This window comes from Phyllobates terribilis, unplaced genomic scaffold (assembly GCF_046119375.1).
Source record: "Phyllobates terribilis strain yellow unplaced genomic scaffold, ASM4611937v1 Scaffold_5__5_contigs__length_657084704, whole genome shotgun sequence".
In the NCBI taxonomy this organism is placed as follows: Eukaryota; Metazoa; Chordata; class Amphibia; order Anura; family Dendrobatidae; genus Phyllobates; species Phyllobates terribilis.
The window spans coordinates 1,230,423-1,253,077 of NW_027362765.1; the positions used below are offsets into that span (position 1 = coordinate 1,230,423).

General features: G+C 45.7%; 1 protein-coding gene across 5 annotated transcripts in view; it reads right to left on the minus strand.

The window, feature by feature from the left end:
- LOC141271687 (uncharacterized) overlaps window positions 1-22,655 on the minus strand; it is a 205,240-nt gene that overhangs the window by 13,758 nt on the left and 168,827 nt on the right. Inside the window, exon 1 of one of the 5 annotated variants that reach the window (XM_073681745.1) lies at window positions 2,068-2,138. The exons of 3 other annotated variants lie outside the window; for them this stretch is intronic. The gene's annotated coding sequence lies outside the window, so the exon portion shown is untranslated. Of the gene's footprint in view, window positions 1-2,036; window positions 2,139-22,655 lie in introns of those variants that run through there. One more of the 5 variants, XM_073681746.1, reaches the window with a different exon arrangement.

A 22,655-nucleotide genomic window follows, 5' to 3' on the forward strand; every position in this document is an offset into this window, starting at 1 on the left:
GCAGCAGTGCTACCCCTGGACCGTCACTCCCCTCATCTGCCAACTTTGCAAACTTATTGGGGTGTGCCAGATCAGGACTAGCCTCCCTGGCACTCTTCCCTCTACCCCCACTTCTGTCACCCAACTAACAGCCTCACTGTCCTGCAGCTCCCGACTACCACCCTACCCCACATCTACCCCAGTGAGCTGCTGCTCAGTGAGCAGCAGACTCCTTTCCATATTGACAAAATGATTGTCAAAGCAGAAATAATTATGATTTAGAAGAAATGTAACTGACATGATAATGAAATCTTTTATTTCTACTGTATACGTGCTATAGGTATCCAAGTGATAGCTCAGGCTAGTTAATGCTACACTGTGTGGTATGGATGAGCATAGAGAAACACACGTGGTCAAAATTGTTAGTACTCCTCGTTTAACCCCGTACTGGCCAGGGGCATATTAGTACGCCCCAGGCCATCACCCCCGGTTCATCACGGGCTCCGGCACTGAGCCCGCACCGAACCGGGCACATTTCAGCTGATTCTTACAGCTGACATGTGCCCGCAACAGCCTCGGGTGGAATCTCGATCCACCCGCGGCTGTTAACCAGTTAAATGCTGCTGTCAATCTCTGACAGTTGCATTTAACAGGGCCGCACCAGAAGTGTGTCACTTACCCCGCCCATTGGTGACCCCGTCATGTGATCGCAGGTCACTGATGGGTGGGCATGGCAACCCGGGGTCTGCAGCAGACCCCAGTGGTTGTCATGAAAAGATGGCTATGAGCGCCACCTAGTGGTCGGCGCTAATAGCACAGGAGCATTTCGGCTACATAGAGGTGATCTGCTCATCGCCTCTATGTAGCAGAGGCAATCAGACAGTTGCTGCTTCTAGTCTCCTATGGAGACTATAGAAGCAAGCAAAAAGTGTAGAAAAATGTTTTTAAAAATATTAAAAAATGTAAAAAATATAAAAAGTTCCAACAATCTTGAAGGAGTTCCCAGAGATGCTTAGCACTTGTTGGCCCTTTTGCCTTAACTCTGCGGTCCAGCTCACCCCAAACCATCTCGATTGGGTTCAGGTCTGGTGACTGTGGAGGCCAGGTCATCTGGCGTAGCTCCCCATCACTCTCCTTGGTCAAATAGCCCTTACACAGCTTGGAAGTGTGTTTGGGGTCATTGTCCTATTGAAAAATAAATGATGGTCCAACTAAACGCAAACTGGATGGAATAGCATGCCGCTGCAAGATGCTGTGGTAGCCATGCTGGTTCAGTATGCCTTCAATTTTGAATAAATCCCCAACAGTGTCACCAGCAAAGCACCCCCACGCCATCACACCTCCTCCTCCATGCTTCACGGTGGGAACCAGGCATGTAGAGTCCATCCGTTCACCTTTTCTGCGTCGCACAAAGACACCGTGGTTGGAACCAAAGATCTCAAATTTGGACTCATCAGACCAAAGCACAGATTTCCACTGGTCTAATGTCCATTCCTTGTGTTCATTAGCCCAAACAAGTCTTTTCTGCTTGTTGTCTGTCCTTAGCAGTGGTTTCCTAGCAGCTATTTTACCATGAAGGCCTGCTGCACAAAGTCTCCTCTTAATAGTTGTTCTAGAGATTTTGTCTGCTGCTAGAACTCTGTGTGGCATTGACCTGGTCTCTAATCTGAGCTGCTGTTAACCTGCGATTTCTGAGGCTGGTGACTCGGATAAACTTATCCTCAGAAGCAGAGGTGACTCTTGGTTTTCCTTTCCTGGGGCGGTCCTCATGTGAGCCAGTTTCTTTGTAGGGCTTGATGGTTTTTGCAACTGTACTTGGGGACACATTCAAAGTTTGCCCAATTTTTCGGACTAACTGACCTTCATTTCTTAAAGTAATGATGGCCACTTATTTTTCTTTACTTAGAATTTGTATTATGGCAAGAAAAAAGCAGCTAACAGTCTATTCAGTAGGACTATCAGCTGTGTATTCACCAGACTTCTGCACAACACAACTGATGGTCCCAACCCCATTTATAAGGCAAGAAATCCCACTTATTAAACCTGACAGGGCACACCTGTGAAGTGAAAACCATTTCCGGTGATTACCTCTTGAAGCTCATCAAGAGAATGCCAAGAATGTGCAAAGCAGTCATCAAAGCAAAAGGTGGCTACTTTGAAGAACCTAGAATATAAGACATATTTTCAGTTGTTTCACACTTTTTTGTTAAGTATATAATTCCACATGTGTTAATTCATAGTTTTGATGCCTTCAGTGTGTACTCATGAAAATACAGAAAAATCTTTAAATGAGGTGTGTCTAAACTTTTGGTCTGTACTATATTATATATATATATATATATATATATATATATATATATATATATATATATATATATATATATATATATATATATATATATATATATATACACACACACACACACACACACACACTTTTGTACTTGGCAGGTCCACATCAGATGTTAAGGAGATGAATGAGAGAGACTAAAGTCCAAAACTAAACTTTTCAATACTTTATGAATGCTTCTTCAGCATTATGCAGAGTCAGGAACTTTCCGGTTACATGTAAAAGTATATAACTTTTGTTACAAGCCACAACAGTCCAGTAAACTATTATGGGAAGGCCCATCATCACCTGTGGGGATCATACGGGTTGAGATGTGTCGCTACGGCCCCTCAGAGCTACTCTCAGCTCCCAGTTGATTTGTGAGGACCTCGCTGGCTGAGGTGCATAGGTACAACTCCTCACTAGTACTGTCAAAGTCTATTTGATGAGGGCCACATACTCCTTCTATGGCACTGCATCTTCAGTTCTCCAGAGGTGTTTGGCGACACTTTGGCTTCCTCACTAGTATATACAATTTTTGCTTAAGATAAGGAATCCTTCTTTAACTTAATCTCCTTTAATTAGGCCTACTGTCTACTCAGGGCAAAGTTCTGTACTATCTAAGTAGACCTCCTGGCCTGAGCTTAGGACCTTGACCTGCTCTTGGTCTCCGCTATGCTCCCTGCCTGGAATCCAGATTCCCACTGCCATTATATATTTGCTTTCTTTTAGAACACACTATTTGATGTCTCCCTCCTGGCACACAACACCCTGCAACCAGATGGACTGAAGGTCTGTATTTCTCACGTACTTATCCCTATCTTACTCATCACCAGGAAATTGTTCTCCTGTGTACCCATCTAGCTCAGAATGAGGGCTCTCAGACAGTATGATTTCCTGCACAATTTCGGATATTAAAACACACACTACAAATCCAACCCAGTTCCTGAGGTGTGCTGCTCCGGTCTGTCCATTGTGAGTACTGAGTCTCCATACTGCAGGTGTGATGTAGTGAAGCCATTGTGCCTGCAGTGTATGGAGTCTTAGACTCACAGGCGAAGGATGAATGGTGGATCAGTGAACTTTCGACTCCCTGATTCACTATTTATCCAATGGTATCACTGTCATGGGAATGTGGAGATCACTGAAATTGTGAAGATGGGTAAAGAGAGTGTGCTCGGTGGCAAGCCCTCTCAATTCGTGGGCACCATAGTGGTCGCATGGGCTGCCGCTATTGATGAAACGGTCCTGCTAACTATTTATTTTACTCACTTATATAGCGTCATTAATTCCACAGCGCTTTACAGACATTATGGGCACTCACAATCTAAATTCCCTATCATTGTGTCTTTGGAGTGTGGGAGGAAACCGGAGAACAAGGAGGAAACTCACGCAAACAAGGGGAGAACATACAAACTCCTTGCACTGTTGTGTGGTAAATATCTCATAGGTCCTGAGTTCATTAGTATCTGCACCAAGAATGGGGCTAAGGCCACGGCCCCACTATCAGTATTTGGTCAGTATTTTTTCTCAGGAGTGGGAGCCAAAACCAGGATTGGTGCACTTGTTTCTATTATACATTTTCTCTGTTTCTCACCTGGTTTTTGGCTCCCACTCCTGAGAAAATATGATGATTGCTTACCGGTAATTTGATTTTCCAAAACCATGACAGCACCGTACAGAGAGAGAGTGTCGGCCCCCAGGAACAGGAAACCTACCAAAATAAAAGGGGCGGCACCTCTCTTCCTCCCCAATGTGTTTAAAGAGAATAAGAGGTAAACGCCTTGTTAAGACATATATTCATACAACAATAGTTATCAATATTCACCTTATAGTGTTTGCACAAACCAGTGGATTTTTTTTTCCCGAAAACAGGAAGTTTTTGCAGCACCAAAGTAAAAGAGAAGGGAGGTAAGTAGGACGTATACCCTGAGGGGGATCAGGGTCAGAGGCAGAGATAAGGTAAAATTATGGTCATTCTAACTCATCTGGCCATCGTGCACTTAGTAACTGCTTTACCCTTGTTTGCCCCCTGAAAAGAAACAAACATGGCTGAGGACTTTCTCCACTGATTCGTTACCTCAAGGTATTTAAGGATACACCTTCTCACATCTAGGGAGTGAAATTTAATTTCCCCTTGGGTCTTTAGTTCATCACAAAACGAAGGCAGCACTATTTCCTGACTTCTGTGAAATTTAGAGCTTACTTTTGGGAGGAAAGCTGGATCTGGCCTCAATATCACCTTATCTTGTAAGATGTTTGTAAAAGGGGGATTGATTGATAGAGCCTTTAACTCACTCACCCGCCTAGCAGAGGTTAGTGCCACCAGTAGTACTATTTTTAGTGTAAACACTTTAATAGCAGCGGATGAGATGGGTTCAAAGGGAGCCTTGTAAGGGCATTCAGGACTAAATTAAAGGTCCCAGAGAGCTACCGTAGGACTGTCTATAGGTCTGGACGAAAAAGATGCCTTTATAAACCTATATATCCATGGATGATCAGTTATTTTATGATCAAATAGCGCCCCTAGGGCTGATACCTGCACCTTTAAAGGAGCTAGTGGAGAGACCCCTCTCTAGATCTTTTTGAAGGAATCCTAGTATTTCCAAAATGGGAACTAGCTGACTTTAGGGAGTCATGACCCGACTGGAAAATTTAAGAAATTTATTCCAAATCTTTTCATATTTAAGGGAGATTACTTTTTCTGTTCAACAGGAGAGTTGAAATTAAATTTTCTGAAAAACCCCTGTCCGATAACAATCGCCTCTCAAGTTCCAGGCAGTTAGGTGTAATCTGGGAACCTGAGGATGGGTCACCGGACCTTGGGATAGTAGATCTGGATAGTCGGGTGGGATCCAGGGGTCCGAGACTGATATGACTCTTCGCCAAGAAAACCAGGCCCTTTTCGGCCAGAAGGGGGCAATCAGTATTATTCTGGCTTTTTCCTCGCGTATCTTCTTTAATACTATGGGAATCAAGGGAAAGACCGAGAAGGCATTTGCCATGCGAAACCCCCATTCCTGCAGAAGGTCGTCCACCCCGTCTGGTGACTTTCTTGGATTTAGAGAATATAATTTTTCTACCTGATGGTTTTCTCTGGTGGCAAATAAATCTATTTCCGGAAGACCCCAGGCCAGACAAATCTGATTGAAGACTCTTCTGTTTAGAGCCTATTCTCCTTGATTGACTGAATGGCGAATGAAAAAAAAAAATCGGTGATGATATTTTCTGAACCCCTTAAGAGGCGGCTTGAAAGTGATAGAAGATTTTGCCCCACCATGGAGAATATTTTCTCTACCTCTAACATTAATGGGTCTGACCTGGTCCCCCTTGGCGATTTAAATAAGCCACTGCTGTGCTGTTGTCCGATAGGATTGCTACATCCTTCCCCCATGCAGTATTTTAAGGTTGACTATAATGCTTTCCTGACTGCAGTCAGTTCTTTTAGGTTTGAAGAACCGCTTTTTAATTTGAAATCCCATAGACCCTGAAACCAACCCCCCTCTAGGTGGGCACCCCAACCTGTTGGGCTTGTGTCCGTGGTGATTACGACTGGATTTTGTACTGTCCATGGGACATTCAAGAGATTTTTTGAATCTGCCCACCAATTTAGAGAATTTAGTGTTTTTGCAGACAGCTGAAATTTGTAGTCCAGCCGATCTCCTACCGAGGTCTGTATTTTCAGGATCTCCCAGTGTAGCCTTCTTGTGTGGAAATGAGCCCACATGTACCGCTGCAATTGTTGCTGTCAGGGATCCTAGCAAGGACATGGCTTCTCTTACCGAGATATGTCTTTCTTGAATATTTGCGATTTTTTGTTTGATTTTTTGAACCTTCTCTTATAGGAGGAAGCAACGCTGATGAATAGCATCCAGGTTGATGCCCAGAAAACTTTGAAGTTGGATGGGCTTGGGTCTTGATTTTTCTTCGTTTACTATCCAACCCAACCTTGTTATGGTGGATAGAACTTGTTTGGCTGCTACAGTACAGGCTTTTTCTGAGTCCCCGACTATTAAAAAATCGTCTAGGTATGGCACTATTAATGTCTTTTTTCCATACATAGGATGTCATTTCTGCCAATACCTTGGTAAAAATTCTGGGCGCTAGTGACTCCCCAAATGGCAGGCACTGATATTGCAGATGCAAGAGGTTGCCTTGGAATTCTACGGCCACCTTGAGATATTGTTGGTGGTCTGGGTGGATTGGGATGTGATAGTATGTATCCTTTAAGTTTATCACTGCCATGAAACAGAAGGGGTGCAAAAGCTTTACTGTCGATTTCAAAGTCTCCATCTTGAATTCTTCTGTTTTTATACATACGTTCAAGGCTTTTAGATTTATTATTGTTCTGTAGGAACCATAAGGCTTTTTTTTTATTAGAAATAGATTGCTGTAAAATCCTCTTCCTTTTTCTAGCTCTGGCACACTGACTAACATGAGTTTGTCTGGTAACTTTATGATTTCCGCTTCTAATGCGATCTGATTTGTCTTGCCTACCTGGGTCTCTATCATCCAAAGTGGGGGAATGGAAGAAAAAATTATTTTTAAGCCTCTGGAAAGGGGATCCGCTACCCATTGAGTAGCGGGCAGCGAGGCCCACTGATGAAAAAACTGCTTTAATCTTCCCCCACTGGTAAACTGGCGTCTTTGGTGTTTGGGAGCTCCTTTGTAGGTGGCGCCCTTATTAAACAGGAATCCCTTGGACTGACTCCTGTCTCTTCTCCAGGCTCGACCCCCTCTTCCACTATCCTCTCTCTGGCTTCTTCCTTTTCCCCTAGTTTTTGACCCGTGAAAGGATTTTTTATATTTTTGAGAGGGAAAGGGAAAAGTTTTCTTTTTATCGGCCGCCTTCTCTAATATGTCGTCCAGGACTGTCCCGAATAAATAGTCACCTTGGCAGGGAATGGCACAATTTCATTTTGGATTGGAAATTAGCTGACCAATTCTTAAGTCAAAGGGCTCTCCGTGCCGAGTTTGAGAGACCACAGGCCCGGGCCGCAAAGCTCACTCTGTCTATTGAGGCTTCAGCCAAGAAGTCAGCTGCTTTCTGGATAGTGGGGAGTGCTTACAGGAGTTGTTCCCTAGGACATTTATTACTTATCTGGGACTCCAGTTCTTGTAGCCACTTTACTAGAGACCTGGCAGTACATGTGGCTGCGATGCTGGGCTTAAAGGAACCTGCTGCTGCATCCCATGTGCCCCTTAGGAAAGTGTCAACCTTTTTATCTAAAGGATCTTTTAGAGAACCTAGATCCTCAAAAGGAAGGGCTACCTCCTTAGAAACTCGGGCAATAGCCACGTCAATCTTTGGGGATCTTTCCCAAACATTAATCAACTCATCTTCAAAAGATTACTTCTGTTTAAGTGTGTTTGGGATGGACACCTTTTTAACTGTTTTTTCCACTCTTTTTCTATCAAGGAAAGTAAGTTTTTGTGGACTAGGAACAACCGATGTTTGTGCTCCTCCAGGTTACTCAACATAGAATCCTGCACAGATCTATGCTCCCTCGGGGTCTCTATCCCCATAGTAGACCTAATGATTTTTAGTAGTTTTGTCGTTTCTTCCACCGGGAAGCAAGGTTGGCCATATTCCCCATCAGATGAAGATGGTTCTGAGCTATCAGAGTCAACTAATTCCCCTGATTCTTCCTTTTCCTTCTCTGAGCTAAGGTCTGAGTGTGTATGCTGTATGCCTGAGGAGGTGGATGGACCCCGAGTATGTCGTATTTCCTTTTTTACAGTGTTTTTAACTTAGTCTTTGATTAAGGTTTTTATCTCCTGAAACAGAGACAGGGATTCCTCCATTACTGTTTTCTCTATACCGGCCCGGCAAAGTTTTTTTAGTGTATAACTTCGGTAAAGCTTCCTTGCATAAGGCACATTCTTTATTTTTTGTCTTGGTCACTGTTTTCCTGGGTCTATTCTAAAATAGGTAATGACACTAGTCAGTATGTGTGTGTGGGCAGTAGAAACACTCACTCCGTCATAGGGCCCTGGAACTATCGCGCCAGGAGCAGGTCTTGGCTCATCTCCTTCAGGTATGTTTGAATTCTCCATCTTCTCAGCAGGGACTGGAACACCAAACTTAGAGCAGTAGCACACTCAGCAATGTTATACCAAGCACACTTCAGCTGATCAGGGACCGACACCATGTGCCACTTATAATCGGTGTGGGAGGAGCAGGGGTTGGTCTCTCCCCCTTACAGGGCATACCGCCCTGTAGCCCCCGCTGACATCATATCCAGCATCACTATGACCCCGGAAGTGACCCCGCACGGCACATGTGCCGTTCTGCAAACCGGCGCCATCTTTCTTATGCGCTCCCAATGCTCTGCGCTCCTCTCAGCACCAACCTCCGAATCCGGAGGTGGCCCGCTGAAGTCCTGCGCTCTGGTTGGAGCGATTCCTCCAAGAAAAGTGCCCCCACCTCTTGGAACAGCCCAGGTTTCCCGGGTCAGCACGGCACCAGGAGAAATCTCCCCAGGTATACTGTTCCACCGTAGGCATCCTCTTCCAGGAACAGGAAACCACACTGGGGAGGAAGAGAGGTTCCGCCCCTTTTATTTTAGTAGGTTTCCTGTTCCTGGGGCAGAAACTCTCTCTGTATGGTGCTGTCATGATGAATGGTAAAACTACTGACTGAATACTGACCAGATACTGATAATGGGCTGTGACCTAAGTGAGTATTTATTCATTAGCCATGCCGCCCCTTAAAATAAAATCTTAAACTTTTTTTAAATACTAGATGGTGGCCCGATTCTAATGCATCGGGTATTCTAGAATAGGTATGCGGCTGACCGGGTGCAATCAGCAGAGCTGTGTTTAAATTTGGGGCCAAAATCACTGATTGGTCGCGTTCGGCAACCGCGACCAATCAGCAAAGCGGTGTTTAAATTTGGCGGCAATATCGATGATTGGTCGCGGGCGGCGGCCACGACCAATCAGCGAACCGTGTTAGTGAGGACTGGAGAGCGTGTTTAAATTTGGCACCAAAATCGCTGATTAGTCGCGACCAATCAGCAGAGCGGTGTTTAAATTTGGTGCCAATACTGCTGACTGGTCGCGGCCGCCGACCGCGACCAATCAGCAGAGCGATGCAGGGCGGGGTTTAAATTTGGCGCCAATTTTAAACACGGCAAATTCAAACACCGCTGTGCTGATTGGTCGCCGACGCTGTGCGCGACCAATCACCGATTTTGGCGGCACATTTAAATAGCGTCCGCGACCAATCAGTACAGCGGTGTTTAAATGTGGAGCCAAGATCGGTGATTGGTCGCGGCCGATATTTAAATTTGGCGCCCAAATCGGTGATTGATCGCGGGCAGCGCCAGCGACCAATCAGCGATTTTTAACACAAATGTCCGGACCTTTGTAACACCATGCGGATACTGTGGGGACATCAGCGGCTAGGGTGTGAAAGGAGGACCGGGGAGCGGCGCTGTGGGTCGGGATACTTCTGCTCTGAGCGCCCGCTCATGTCCCGGGTTCTCGGAGCGGAAGTATCCGCACAGGCAGCGGCGCTGACATCCATGCGGCTAGGGTGTGAAGGGAGGACTAGGGAGCGGCGCTGACATCCAATTGGTCGCGGCCGCTATTTAAATGTGCCGCACAAATCGGTGATTGGTCGCCGACTTGGCCCGCGACCAATCACTGATCTTGCGGCCAAAGTTAAACAGTACTGTGCTGATTGGTCGCGGACGCTGCCCGCGACCAATCACCGATTTGGGCGCCAAATTTAAATATCGGCCGCGACCAATCACCGATCTTGGCTCCACATTTAAACACCGCTGTGCTGATTGGTCGCCGACGCTGGGCGCGACCCATCACCGATTTTGGCGCCACATTTAAATAGCGTCCGCGACCAATCCGCACAGCGGTGTTTAAATGTGGAGCCAAGATCGGTGATTGGTCGCGGCCCATATTTAAATTTGGCGCCCAAATCGGTGATTGGTCGCGGGCAGCGTCCGCGACCAATCAGCACAGTACTGTTTAACTTTGGCTGCAAGATCAGTGATTGGTCGCGGGCCAAGTCGGCGACCAATCACCGATTTGTGCGGCACATTTAAATAGCGGCCGCGACCAATTGGATGTCAGCGCCGCTCCCCGGTCCTCCCTTCACACCCTAGCCGCATGGATGTCAGCGGCGCTGCCTGTGCGGATACTTCCGCTCCGAGCACCCGGGACATGAGCGGGCGCTGGCAGCAGAAGTATCCCGACCCGCAGCGCCGCTCCCCGGTCCTCCCTTCACACCCTAGCCGCTGATGTCCCCACAGTATCCGCATGGTGTTACAAAGGTCCGGACATTTGTGTTAAAAATCGCTGCTTGGTCACTGGCGCAGCCCGCGACCAATCACCGATTTGGGCGCCAAATTTAAATATCGGCCGCGACCAATCACCGATCTTGGCTTCACATTTAAACACCGCTGTGCTGATTGGTCACGGCCGATATTTAAATTTGGCGCCCAAATAGGTGATTGGTCGCGGGCAGCGCCAGCGACCAATCAGCGATTTTTAACACAAATTTCCGGACCTTTGTAACACCATGCGGATACAGTGGGGACATCAGCGGCTAGGGTGTGAAGGGAAGACCGGGGAGCGGCGCTGCGAGTCCGGATACTTCTGCTGCGAGCGCCCGCTCATGTCCCGGGTGTTAGAACCTTGCTCTTAGGTTTTTTCTATTGCTGGTCACATGACCTTGTTGGCCTATTTAGTCCTGCTCCGCCCTTCTGGCTTTGCTGGACTTCATTGTATTACTACTCTTTAGCTAGCCTGTGCTCAGTATCTAACTCTGTTAGTTTGCTTGGTCTTCGGACCTCTGTGTTCTATATATTTTGTTTGTTTGTCTGTCTGCTACTATTTCTGTTAGGAGGTGTCCATTTTGCTCCCAGTCCCTAGTACTTGTAGGGATTCCTTCCCCACATCTATAGGTCTCCGTACAGACTAGCTGAGGACTTTAGCAGGTCTGATCGCAGGATCAGGTTCCCTGTTACATCGTAGGGATCAAGCTGAGTTCTATCGTAGGGACAGATCTCCTCTCTTTCCTTAGCTCTGGTAGCAGAACATAACAGTAAGTCCAGCCTGCAAATTCTCTAAGGAAAGATTTTTCTGTTCCATCATGGTGTCGGTTCTGGATTTGGCTAAACGCCTGCAGGGACTCTCTCTGGAGGTGGCCGAGCTCCATCAGCACGTGAGTAACTGTCCTGGAGCACATTTCTTGGAGCCTAAGGTACGTTTGCCTGATTTATTTTTTGATGAACACCAAGAATTTTTTTCATTTAAAAATGCTTGCTTATTGTATTTTCGTTTGAGACCCAGGTCCTCTGGGGATGAATCCCAGCGCATAGGGTTCATAATGTCACTTTTGCGCAAAGAGCCTCAGGAGTGGGCCTTTTCTTTGCAACCTAGTGATACATGCTTTAGATCAGTGGATAGTTTTTTTTCTGCTTTGGGGCTATTATATGATGATCCTGACCGTGTCTCATCTGCTGAGACTGAGTTGAGACGTTTGAGACAGGGATCAGGTAATGTGGAAAAATATTGTACTCATTTCCGTCGGTGGTCTACTCAAATAGGGTGGAACGATTCTGCTCTGAAGAGTCTGTTTCTTGCTGGGCTTAGTGAAAGGGTTAAAGACCTGCTAATTGCTTATCCCACACCTGAAGATTTGCAACAGGCTATGCAATTAGCTATACGGGTGGATAGGAGACTGCGTGCAAGGGTTAATGAGAGCAAATCCTCTGCTATGTCAGTTTCTGGTCATGAGAATGTGTGTACTGACAGTGGAGAGCCGATGGAGATTGGAGCGATGGCACCTCGCTCTCAAGAAAAGGACCACAGATTTTCTGAAGGTTTGTGTTTCTATTGCGGAAATTCTGGTCATTTCATTAAAAGCTGTGTGCTTCGTATGAAGAAAGAAAAAAAAATGGTCAGTCATGCCCGTATTGCCTGTTTAAATTCCAAGGGTGTATTTTTAGCTGCTTCCACTATTGCTCAGGAAAAATTAATGGAATTTCGGGTGTTTGTCAATTGTGGGTCTACTCTGAATGTAATTGATGGCGGATTCTTGGAAAAACTCAATTTAAAACCCGAACCTTTGTCATCCCCCATTGCTGTGGTTTCTGTGGATGGCTCCCCTTTGAAGAATGTTACTCTCAAGGTCTGTGAATTTCCTCTCACTATTAATGGTGTTCACCATGAGAAATTGGATTTGGTAGTTTTGAATAACTTGCCTTCTCCGGTGGTGTTGGGATTGCCCTGGTTAAAATTGCACAATCCTGTACTGGATTGGTCTACCAATGAAATTAAATCCTGGAGCCATAAATGTTATGACAAGTGTTGTAACGGGCGTATTGCTGCTGTGGATAGGGGGGAATTGCCTGTTCCTATTCAGGATTTTTGGAGAGTTTTTTCTGAGAAGGAATCGCAGGTTTTGCCTCCCCATAGAGACTATGATTGTACTATTGAATTTGTTCCTGGAGCGACTCTTCCTAAGAGTCGTTTATTTAATCTTACTATTCCTGAGAGAAAGGCTTTGGAGGAATACATACAGACAAGCTTGGCCGCCGGTCACATTAGGCCTTCCAAGTCTCCTGTGACTGTTGGATTTTTTTTTGTAAAAAAAAAGGACGGCGGTTTACGTCCTTGTCTGGATTTTCGTGAGATTAACAAAATTACTGTACGCAATCCTTACCCACTGCCATTGATTCCTGATCTGTTTAACCAGTTAGTGGGGGCCAAGTGGTTCTCTAAAATTGACCTTCGGGGGGCATACAATCTGTTGCGCATGAAGGAGGGTGACGAATGGAAGACTGCTTTTAACACTCCTGTGGGTCATTTTGAGAATCTGGTTATGCCTTTCGGTCTTACTAATGCTCCTGCATTTTTTCAGAATCTTATTAATGACATCCTTAGACCTTTGATTGGCAAAAATGTGGTTGTGTATTTGGATGACATTTTGATTTATTTGCCGGATCTGGAGTCTCATTGGCGGAGCGTACGTGAAGTATTACAGTTATTAATTGACAATTCGCTTTTTGCTAAGCTGGAGAAATGTGAGTTCGCTGTACAGAGAATTAGTTTTTTGGGCTACATTATCTCCAGCGAAGGTTTTGAGATGGACCCGGTGAAAGTTCAAGCTGTGCAGGAATGGCCTAGGCCTATTGGTTTGAAATCGATACAGAGGTTTTTGGGTTTCGCCAATTATTATAGAAAATTCATAAAAAAAATTTCTATTATTGTCAAACCTCTGACCGATCTCACCAGGAAAGGTGCTGATGCGGTTCAGTGGACTTCTGAGGCCATTGAAGCTTTTGTGTATCTCAAGGAGAGGTTCACCTCTGCTCCCATCCTTATGCAGCCTGATGTGACTAAGCCGTTTTTGGTTGAGGTTGATGCTTCCTCTGTGGGGGTTGGCGCAGTATTGTCTCAGGATAACGGGGATGGAGTACATCCCTGTGCCTTTTTTTCAAGAAAATTTTCGGAGACTGAACTGAATTACGATATTGGTAATCGGGAATTATTGGCTATTAAACTCGCATTTGAACACTGGCGCCACCTCTTGGAAGGTGCGGAATTTCCCGTTCAGGTTTTTACGGATCATAAAAATCTGATCTATCTTGATGCTGCCAAGCGCCTGAATGCCCGTCAGGCTAGGTGGGCACTGTTTTTCTCGCGGTTTAATTTTTCCGTTACTTACATCCCAGGTACTAAGAATGTTAAGGCGGATGCCTTGTCTCGCAGTTTTTCTCCCATAGTCGGTGCTGAGAAAGAGGAGAACATTTTACAAGAAGGTGTTGTGATAGCTGCTTTGGACTCCGTTTTGGAAGATGAGATTCTTAAAGCACAGGAGAATGCCCCATCTAACACTCCCCATGGGAGGTTGTTTGTGCCTGGGACCTTTAGGAGAGATTTGTTTGTTGAGTGTCACGAATCTCGGTTGGCAGGTCATCCCAGAATCTCTGAGACCAAGAGACTGGTGGGTCGCAGTTTTTGGTGGCCTGGATGGCAGAAGGAAGTCATTAAGTGGGTGCGTCAATGTACTATATGTGCTAGATCTAAGTCCTCACATACTCCTTCTGCGGGGTTACTTTGCCCTCTGGAGGTTCCCAGTGCTCCTTGGACACATTTGGCTATGGACTTTATAACTGACCTTCCCCCCTCTGAGGGTTTTACTGTCATCTGGGTGGTCATGGACCGTTTTAGCAAGATGTGTCACTTGGTTCCCTTCGTCAAACTGCCCTGCGCTAAGACTCTTGCTAAGGCCTTTGTCAAGGAAATTGTCAGACTTCATGGCGTTCCTACTGACATTGTTTCTGATAGGGGACCTCAGTTCGTGGCTCGTTTTTGGCGCGCCTTTTGTAACAGGTTGGGAGTTCATTTGTCGTTCTCATCCGGATATCATCCTGAATCTAATGGCCAGACAGAAAGGAAAAACCAGGATGTTGAGCAGTTCTTGCGTTGTTTTGTGGCAGACAATCAAGAGGGGTGGTCTGAGTTTCTGCCACTTGCTGAATTTGCTCTGAACAATCATACATCTTCTTCTGCTGGTTGTTCGCCTTTTTTTTGTTGTTCTGGGAGACATCCGTCGTTTGGGTCGTTCTCCAAGTTGGTATCTGCCGTGCCTGAGGAGGAGAATTTTTCCGGCGATTTGGAGAGAGTTTGGACGGATGTGCGTGGTAATCTTCAGGAGGCTAACAGAAAATCTAAAGACTACTTTGATAGGAAACGACAGGAGGTTTTGTTCGCTGTTGGTGACATGGTTTGGTTGTCCTCTAGGAATCTGCGGTTGAGGATTCCTTCTAAGAAATTGGGTCCCAAGTTTGTAGGGCCCTTTAAGGTGCTTCAGGTTGTCAACCAATCTGCTGTTAGGTTGGAGGTTCCTACCTCCTGGAGAATTAATCCGGTGTTTCATGTCTCTCTGTTGAAAAAAGCTGTTGTGTCGGATTGTGACACCTCTGCCTCTGTTCCTCCGGTGGTGGAGGACGGGGAATATGAAATTTCTCGCATCCTTAATTCTAGACGGTATAGAGGTAGTTTGCAGTATCTCGTGGCCTGGAAAGGTTTCGGACCCGAGGATAACTCATGGGTGAGGTCGGATGATGTTTCCGCGTCCAGACTTATCAGAGCGTTTCACAGGAGATTTCCTGATAAGCCTGGTCCTAGGGGATCCGGAGGATCCTCTTAGAAGGGGGGGTACTGTTAGAACCTTGCTCTTAGGTTTTTTCTATTGCTGGTCACATGACCTTGTTGGCCTATTTAGTCCTGCTCCGCCCTTCTGGCTTTGCTGGACTTCATTGTATTACTACTCTTTAGCTAGCCTGTGCTCAGTATCTAACTCTGTTAGTTTGCTTGGTCTTCGGACCTCTGTGTTCTATATATTTTGTTTGTTTGTCTGTCTGCTACTATTTCTGTTAGGAGGTGTCCATTTTGCTCCCAGTCCCTAGTACTTGTAGGGATTCCTTCCCCACATCTATAGGTCTCCGTACAGACTAGCTGAGGACTTTAGCAGGTCTGATCGCAGGATCAGGTTCCCTGTTACATCGTAGGGATCAAGCTGAGTTCTATCGTAGGGACAGATCTCCTCTCTTTCCTTAGCTCTGGTAGCAGAACATAACACCGGGTTCTTGCAGCGGAAGTATCCGCACAGGCAGCGGCGCTGACATCCAATTGGTCGCGGATGCTATTTAAAATTGCCGCACAAATCGGTGATTGGTCGCTGTCTTGGCCCGCGACCAATGACTGATCTTGGCGCCAAAGTTAAACACTATTGTGCTGATTGGTCGCGGAAGCTGACCGCGACCAATCACCGATTTGGGCACCAAATTTAAATATAGGCCGCGACCAATCACCGATTTGGGCACCAAATTTAAATATCGGCCGCGACCAATCACTGATCTTGGCTCCACATTTAAACACCGCTGTGGTGATTGGTCGCGGCCGATATTTAAATTTGGCGCCCAAATCAGTGATTGGTCGTGGGCAGCGTCGGCGACCAATCAGCACAGCGGTGTTTAAGTTTTGCGCTAAGATCAGTGATTGGTCAGGTCCGAAGACCGCGACCAATCATCGAATCGTCTTGGTGAGGACCGGGGAGCGGCGCTGCCTGTGCGGGTGCTTAGGCTGCGAGAACCCGGGACATGAGCGGGCGCTCGCAGCAGAAGTATCCCGACCCGCAGCGCCGCTCCCCGGTCCTCCCTTCCGCATGAAGGTCAGCGGCGCCGGCGGTCCTTCCGCTGCTACCGGCCAGGAGATGAGTGCCTCGCGCCGCTCATCTCCCGGCTGCATCTCCGTCCCGCAGATGGGTCCGGCGGTCGGGTTCCTTCTGCTGTTGCCGGCCGGGAGATGAGCGCCTCGCGGTGCTCATCTCCCGGCTGCATCGCCGCTCAGCTCCGTCCCGCAGATGAGCCGCTAACGGCCGCCATCTTTTTTTTAGAAATCCCCCGGCGCTGATTGGCCGCTGCTGGACCAATGAGCAACGCGGGATATCCTGGACAGACAGACGGGATAAGACGATTATATATATAGATATGCATTGAAAACTGGACTAACAACACACGTTATATATATATATATATATATATATATATATATATATACACACACATACATACACAGTACAGACCAAAAGTTTGGACACACCTTCTCATTTAAATATTTGTCAGGACTATGAAAATTATACATTCACACTGAAGGCATCAAAACTATGAATTAACACATGTGGAATTATATACTTAACAAAAAAGTATGAAACAACTGAAAATATGTCTTATATTCTAGGTTCTTCAAAGTAGCCACCTTTTGCTTTGATGACTAGAATATAAGACATATTTTCAGTTGTTTCACACTTTTTTGTTAAGTATATAATTCCACATGTGTTAATTCATAGTTTTGATGCTTTCAGTGTGAATATTTTCATAGTCATGAAAATACAGAAAAATGAGGTGTGTCCAAACTTTTGGTCTGTACTGTATATATACTGTGACATCATCACAGGTCCTGTGCGAACAGAGGGATATATATATCCGGGTGGTTTTGAAACACAGGGGGGTCAATAGACCTGATCCCTGTGTCTCGGACACCATTAGCCTTGGAAGACACGAGGCCTGGAGGAACAGAACAGAGCTGATGGAAGCTGCTAGACCCGGCAAAGGTAAAATCGGTGCTTGAAATGGACATTGATGTTGTTACCTTGCTGAAGGCTGTATCTGAAGCCAAGCGGGCATAGCTGCCACTGAAAAGGCTCTAGGACATTACATGTGTAACATTCCTGCGAGCCACTGAGATGGACTATGTTATAGGCAGTTTATGATGTTTAATAAACTGATGGACTTTAGACTACCGGAAAACGTTGCACGTGTGCTTTAATTGACCCGGTGAAGTGAGTGCACCCCAACATGATGAATAGCGCTACCTTACAATATATATATACTTAAAACTAGCAAAATTACAAGCTGAATGGCTTGTTGTGGTTGTATATAAACAGATGTAAACAATGATGCTGAATAATTGATACAGTCACTACCATACCCTATCCTGCTTGGCCACGGAGGTTGGCACCCTAAGGAACGATAATGGCGCCCCACTCAACTGTGGCTCTCCCTCAGAAGCCGTAGTTAACCCTGATCTATATCAAAAAAGAACACTGATGCATTAAATAGAACTAGATATGTCTCAAGTTATACACTGTGTGCAGAATTATTAGGCAAATGAGTATTTTGATCACATGATACTTTTCATACATGTTGTTCTACTCCAAGCTGCATAGGCTTGAGAGCCAACTACCAATTAAGTAAATCTGGTGATGTGCATCTCTGTAATGAGGAGGGGTGTTAATGACATCAACACCCTATATAAGGTGTGCTTAATTATTAGGCAACTTCCTTTCCTTTGGCAAAATGGGTCAGAACAGAGATTTGACGGGCTCTGAAAAGTCCAAAATTGGGAGATGTCTTGCAGAGGGATGCAGCACTCTTGAAATTTCCAAACTTTTGAAGCGTGATCACCGAACAATCAAGCGTTCCATGGCAAATAACCAACAGGGTTGCAAGAAGCGTGTTGGCCAAAAAAGGCGCAAAATAACTGCCCATGAATTGTGGAAAATCAAGCGTGAAGCAGCCAAGATGCCATTCGCCACCAGTTTTGCCAGATTTCAGAGCTGCCACGTTACTGGAGTATCAAATATCACAAGGGATATGGCCAAGGTAAGGAAGGCAGAAAAACGACCACCTTTGAACAAGAAACATAAGATAAAACGTCAAGAATGGGCCAAGAAATATCTTAAGACTGATTTTTCAAAGGTTTTATGGACTGATGAAATGAGTGAGACTCTTGATGGGCCATATGGATGAGCCAGAGGCTGGATCAGTAAAGGGCAAAGAGCTCCACTCCGACTCAGATGCCAGCAAGGTGGAGGTGGGGTACTGGTATGGGCTGGTATCATCAAAGATGAACTTGTGGGCCCTTTTCGGGTTGAGGATGGAGTGAAGCTCAACTGCCAGACCTACTGCCAGTTTCTGGAAGACAACTTCTTCAAGCAGTGGTACAGGAAGAAGTCGGTATCGTTCAAGAAAAACATGATTTTCATGCAGGACAATGCTCCATCACATGCATCCAACTACTCCACAGCGTGGCTGGCCAGTAAAGGTCTAAAAAAAGAAAAAATAATGACATGGCCCCCTTGTTCACCTGATCTGAACCCCAGAGAACCTGTGGTCCATCATAAAATGTGAGATCTACAGAGAGGGAAAACAGTACACCTCTCGGAACAGTGTCTGGGAGGCTTTGGTGGCTGCTGCACACAATGTTGATCAAAAACAGATCAAGCAACTGACAGAATCTATGGATAGAAGGCTGTTGAGTGTCATCATAAAGAAAGGTGGCTATATTCATCACTAATTTTTTGTGTTTTGTTTTTGCATGTCAGAAATGTTTATTTCTAAATTTTGTGCACTGATATTGGTTTACCTGGTGAAAATAAACAAGTGAGATGGGATTATATTTGGTTTTTATTAAGTTGCCTAATAATTCGGGACAGTAATAGTTACCTGCACAAACAGATATCCTCTTAAGATAGCCAAATCTAAAAAAAAACACTCCAACTTCCAAAAATATTAAGCTTGGATATTTATGAGTCTTTTGGGTTGATTGAGAACATAGTTGTTGATCAATAATAAAAATAATCCACTAAAATACAACCTGCCTAATTATTCTGCACACAGTGTATATAAAGGAAAGGGTATGACAGTCATCAGAGAATGGTTCAATAATCTGCCTCAATGCATTTTCCCAACAGGTTCATCAGGAGACTTGATACAGCGATAATTCATGATGTTCAGCAAAGTGTGCCTAATAGCCAGGTGTCCATGTATAAATTTTAGTGATGAGCGAGTATGTTCTGTTAACCCTTTCGCCGAGTACGCTCAGGCCGAGCTCCGAGTATTTACAGCTGCTCGGTGATATGCTTGAATCGCTCCCGTGTGCATGATTTGCGACTGTTTGACAGTTTTATTACATGTGAGGAATGTCTATTTCTTACACATTCTTCACATGTAATAAAGCTGCCAAACAGTCGCAAATCATGCACACGGGAGTGATTCAAACATATCACCGAGCAGCTGTACTCGGAGCTCGGCCCGAGCGTACTCGGACAGAACATACTGGCTAAACACTAATAAATATCCCTCTTCATCAAAAACCCCTCCCCATACTAGGAAACCCATTCTGATTCCTAAAGGTGAATTGTTATAAGACATATAGAATGGATTCTGCGCTACTTCTCGTGAGCTAGAGGTCCGATAATGTCCATCCCCTAGTGTGCATGTCCGGAAGTGACGCGCTTTACACTGAAACACCAGATAAACTGATTGCTGTCGTGCCACTCGTAGTAATGTGTTCCACGCCTGAGAGCATAATGGCCTATATGTGTCCAGACCATCATCCTTGTCAGTAGATAAAGTAACATACAGTTAGAGGGTTTGTCTGTGCGTTACTTCAGGTCACCTGATCACAGGGGCATAATGGGGGCATTACACTGTGGGGGAGCCTCATACATACTGCATAAGGGGCATTACACCATGTGGGGGCATCATACATACTGCATAAGGGGCATAATGGGGGCATTACACTGTGTGGGGGCATCATACATCCTGCATAAGGGGCATAATGGGGGGGATTACACTGTGCGGAGCATCATACATCCTGCATAAGGGGCATAATGGGGGCATTACACTGTGTGGGGCCATCATCCATACTGCATAAGGGGCATAATGGGGGCATTACACTGTGGGGGCATAATACATCCTGCATAAGGGGCATAATGGGGGCATTACACTGAGGGGGGCATCATACATACTGCATAAGGGGCATAATGGGGGCATTACACTGTGGGGCATCATACATACTGCATAAGGGGAATAATGGGGGCATTACACTGTGTGGGGGCATCATACATCCTGCATAAGTGGCATAATGGGGGCATTACACTGTGGGGGCATCACACATACTGCATAAGGGGCATAATGGGGGCATTATACATCCTGCATAAGGGGCATAATGGGGACATTACACTGTGTGGGGGCATCATACATCCTGCATAAGGGGCATAATGGGGACATTACACTGTGTGGGGGCATCATACATATTGTATAAGGGGTATAATGGGGGCATTACACTGTGTGGGGGCATCATACATCCTGCATAAGGGGCATAATGGGGACATTACACTGTGTGGGGGCATCATACATATTGTATAAGGGGTATAATGGGGGCATTACACTGTGTGGGGGGCATCATACATCCTGCATAAGGGGCATAATGGGGGCATTACACTGTGGGGGCATCATACATATTGTATAAGGGGTATAATGGGGGCATTACACTGTGTGGGGGCATCATACATACTGTATAAGGGGGGATGCCGAAGCAAAAACAACGAGTCTAAGGCCCATTATATGAAAAAAGTAGAAAATATTTTATTAGACATTATTGTTTAAACAGTATCCGGAGTGACGCAAATATGCAACCGATACGTGAGTGAGTTAAAACATACTAAAAACATATATGAGTATTACAGCAGATCACCACAGGTAACCGGTGTATATCTCACTGATATCCCCATTTCACCACTCATTGTCACATAGAAAAAAATACACATAAGGGGAAAAAGGAGAAACCATCCAAATATCACAGATTGTCATATGCAATGACTCCCAAATATACTGTGTTCTCCCTCTCCTCCCTAAAAGCAAATGAAGAGTAGAATCTAGTTACCTTTGTAGCGTGGCACCGGTACTCTGTGTGATTCCCCGACGCGCGTTTCGGCGCTAATGCCTTTCTCAAGGGGAGATATACAGGAGCATAATGGGGGCATTACACTGTGTGGGGGCATCATACATCCTGCATAAGGGGCATAATGGGGACATTACACTTTGTGGGGGCATCATACATCCTGCATAAGGGGCATAATGGGGACATTACACTGTGTGGGGGCATCATACATACTGTATAAGGGGTATAATGGGGGCATTACACTGTGTGGGGGCATCGTACATACTGTATAAGGGGTATAATGGGGGCATTACACTGTGGGGGTATCATACATACTGTATAAGGGGTATAATGGGGGCATTACACTGTGGGGGCATCATACATACTGTATAAGGGGTATAATGGGGGCATTACACTGTGGGGGCATCATACATCCTGTATAAGGGGCACAATGGGGGCATTACACTGTGTGGGGGCATCATACATCCTGTATAGGGGCATAATGGGGGCATTACACTGTGGGGGCACCATACATCCTGTATAAGGGGCATAATGGGGGCATTACACTGTGTGGGGGCATCATACATCCTGCATAAGGGGCATGAGGGCATTACACTGTGTGGGGGCATCATACATCCTGCATAAGGGGTATAATGAGGGCATTACACTGTGTGGGGGCATCATACATCCTGCATAAGGGGTATAATGAGGGCATTACACTGTGTGGGGGCATCATACATCCTGCATAAGGGGTATAATGAGGGCATTACACTGTGGGGGGCACCATACATCCTGTATAAGGGGCATAATGGGGGCATTACACTGTGTGGGGGCATCATACATCCTGCATAAGGGGCATAATGAGGGCATTACACTGTGTGGGGGCATCATACATCCTGCATAAGGGGCATAATGAGGGCATTACACTGTGTGGGGGCATCATACATCCTGCATAAGGGGCATAATGAGGGCATTACACTGTGTGGGGGCATCATACATCCTGCATAAGGGGTATAATGGGGGCATTACACTGTGGGGCAGTAAAGGGGTCCTGTACTATGAGAACAATACATTTCCTCCCTTC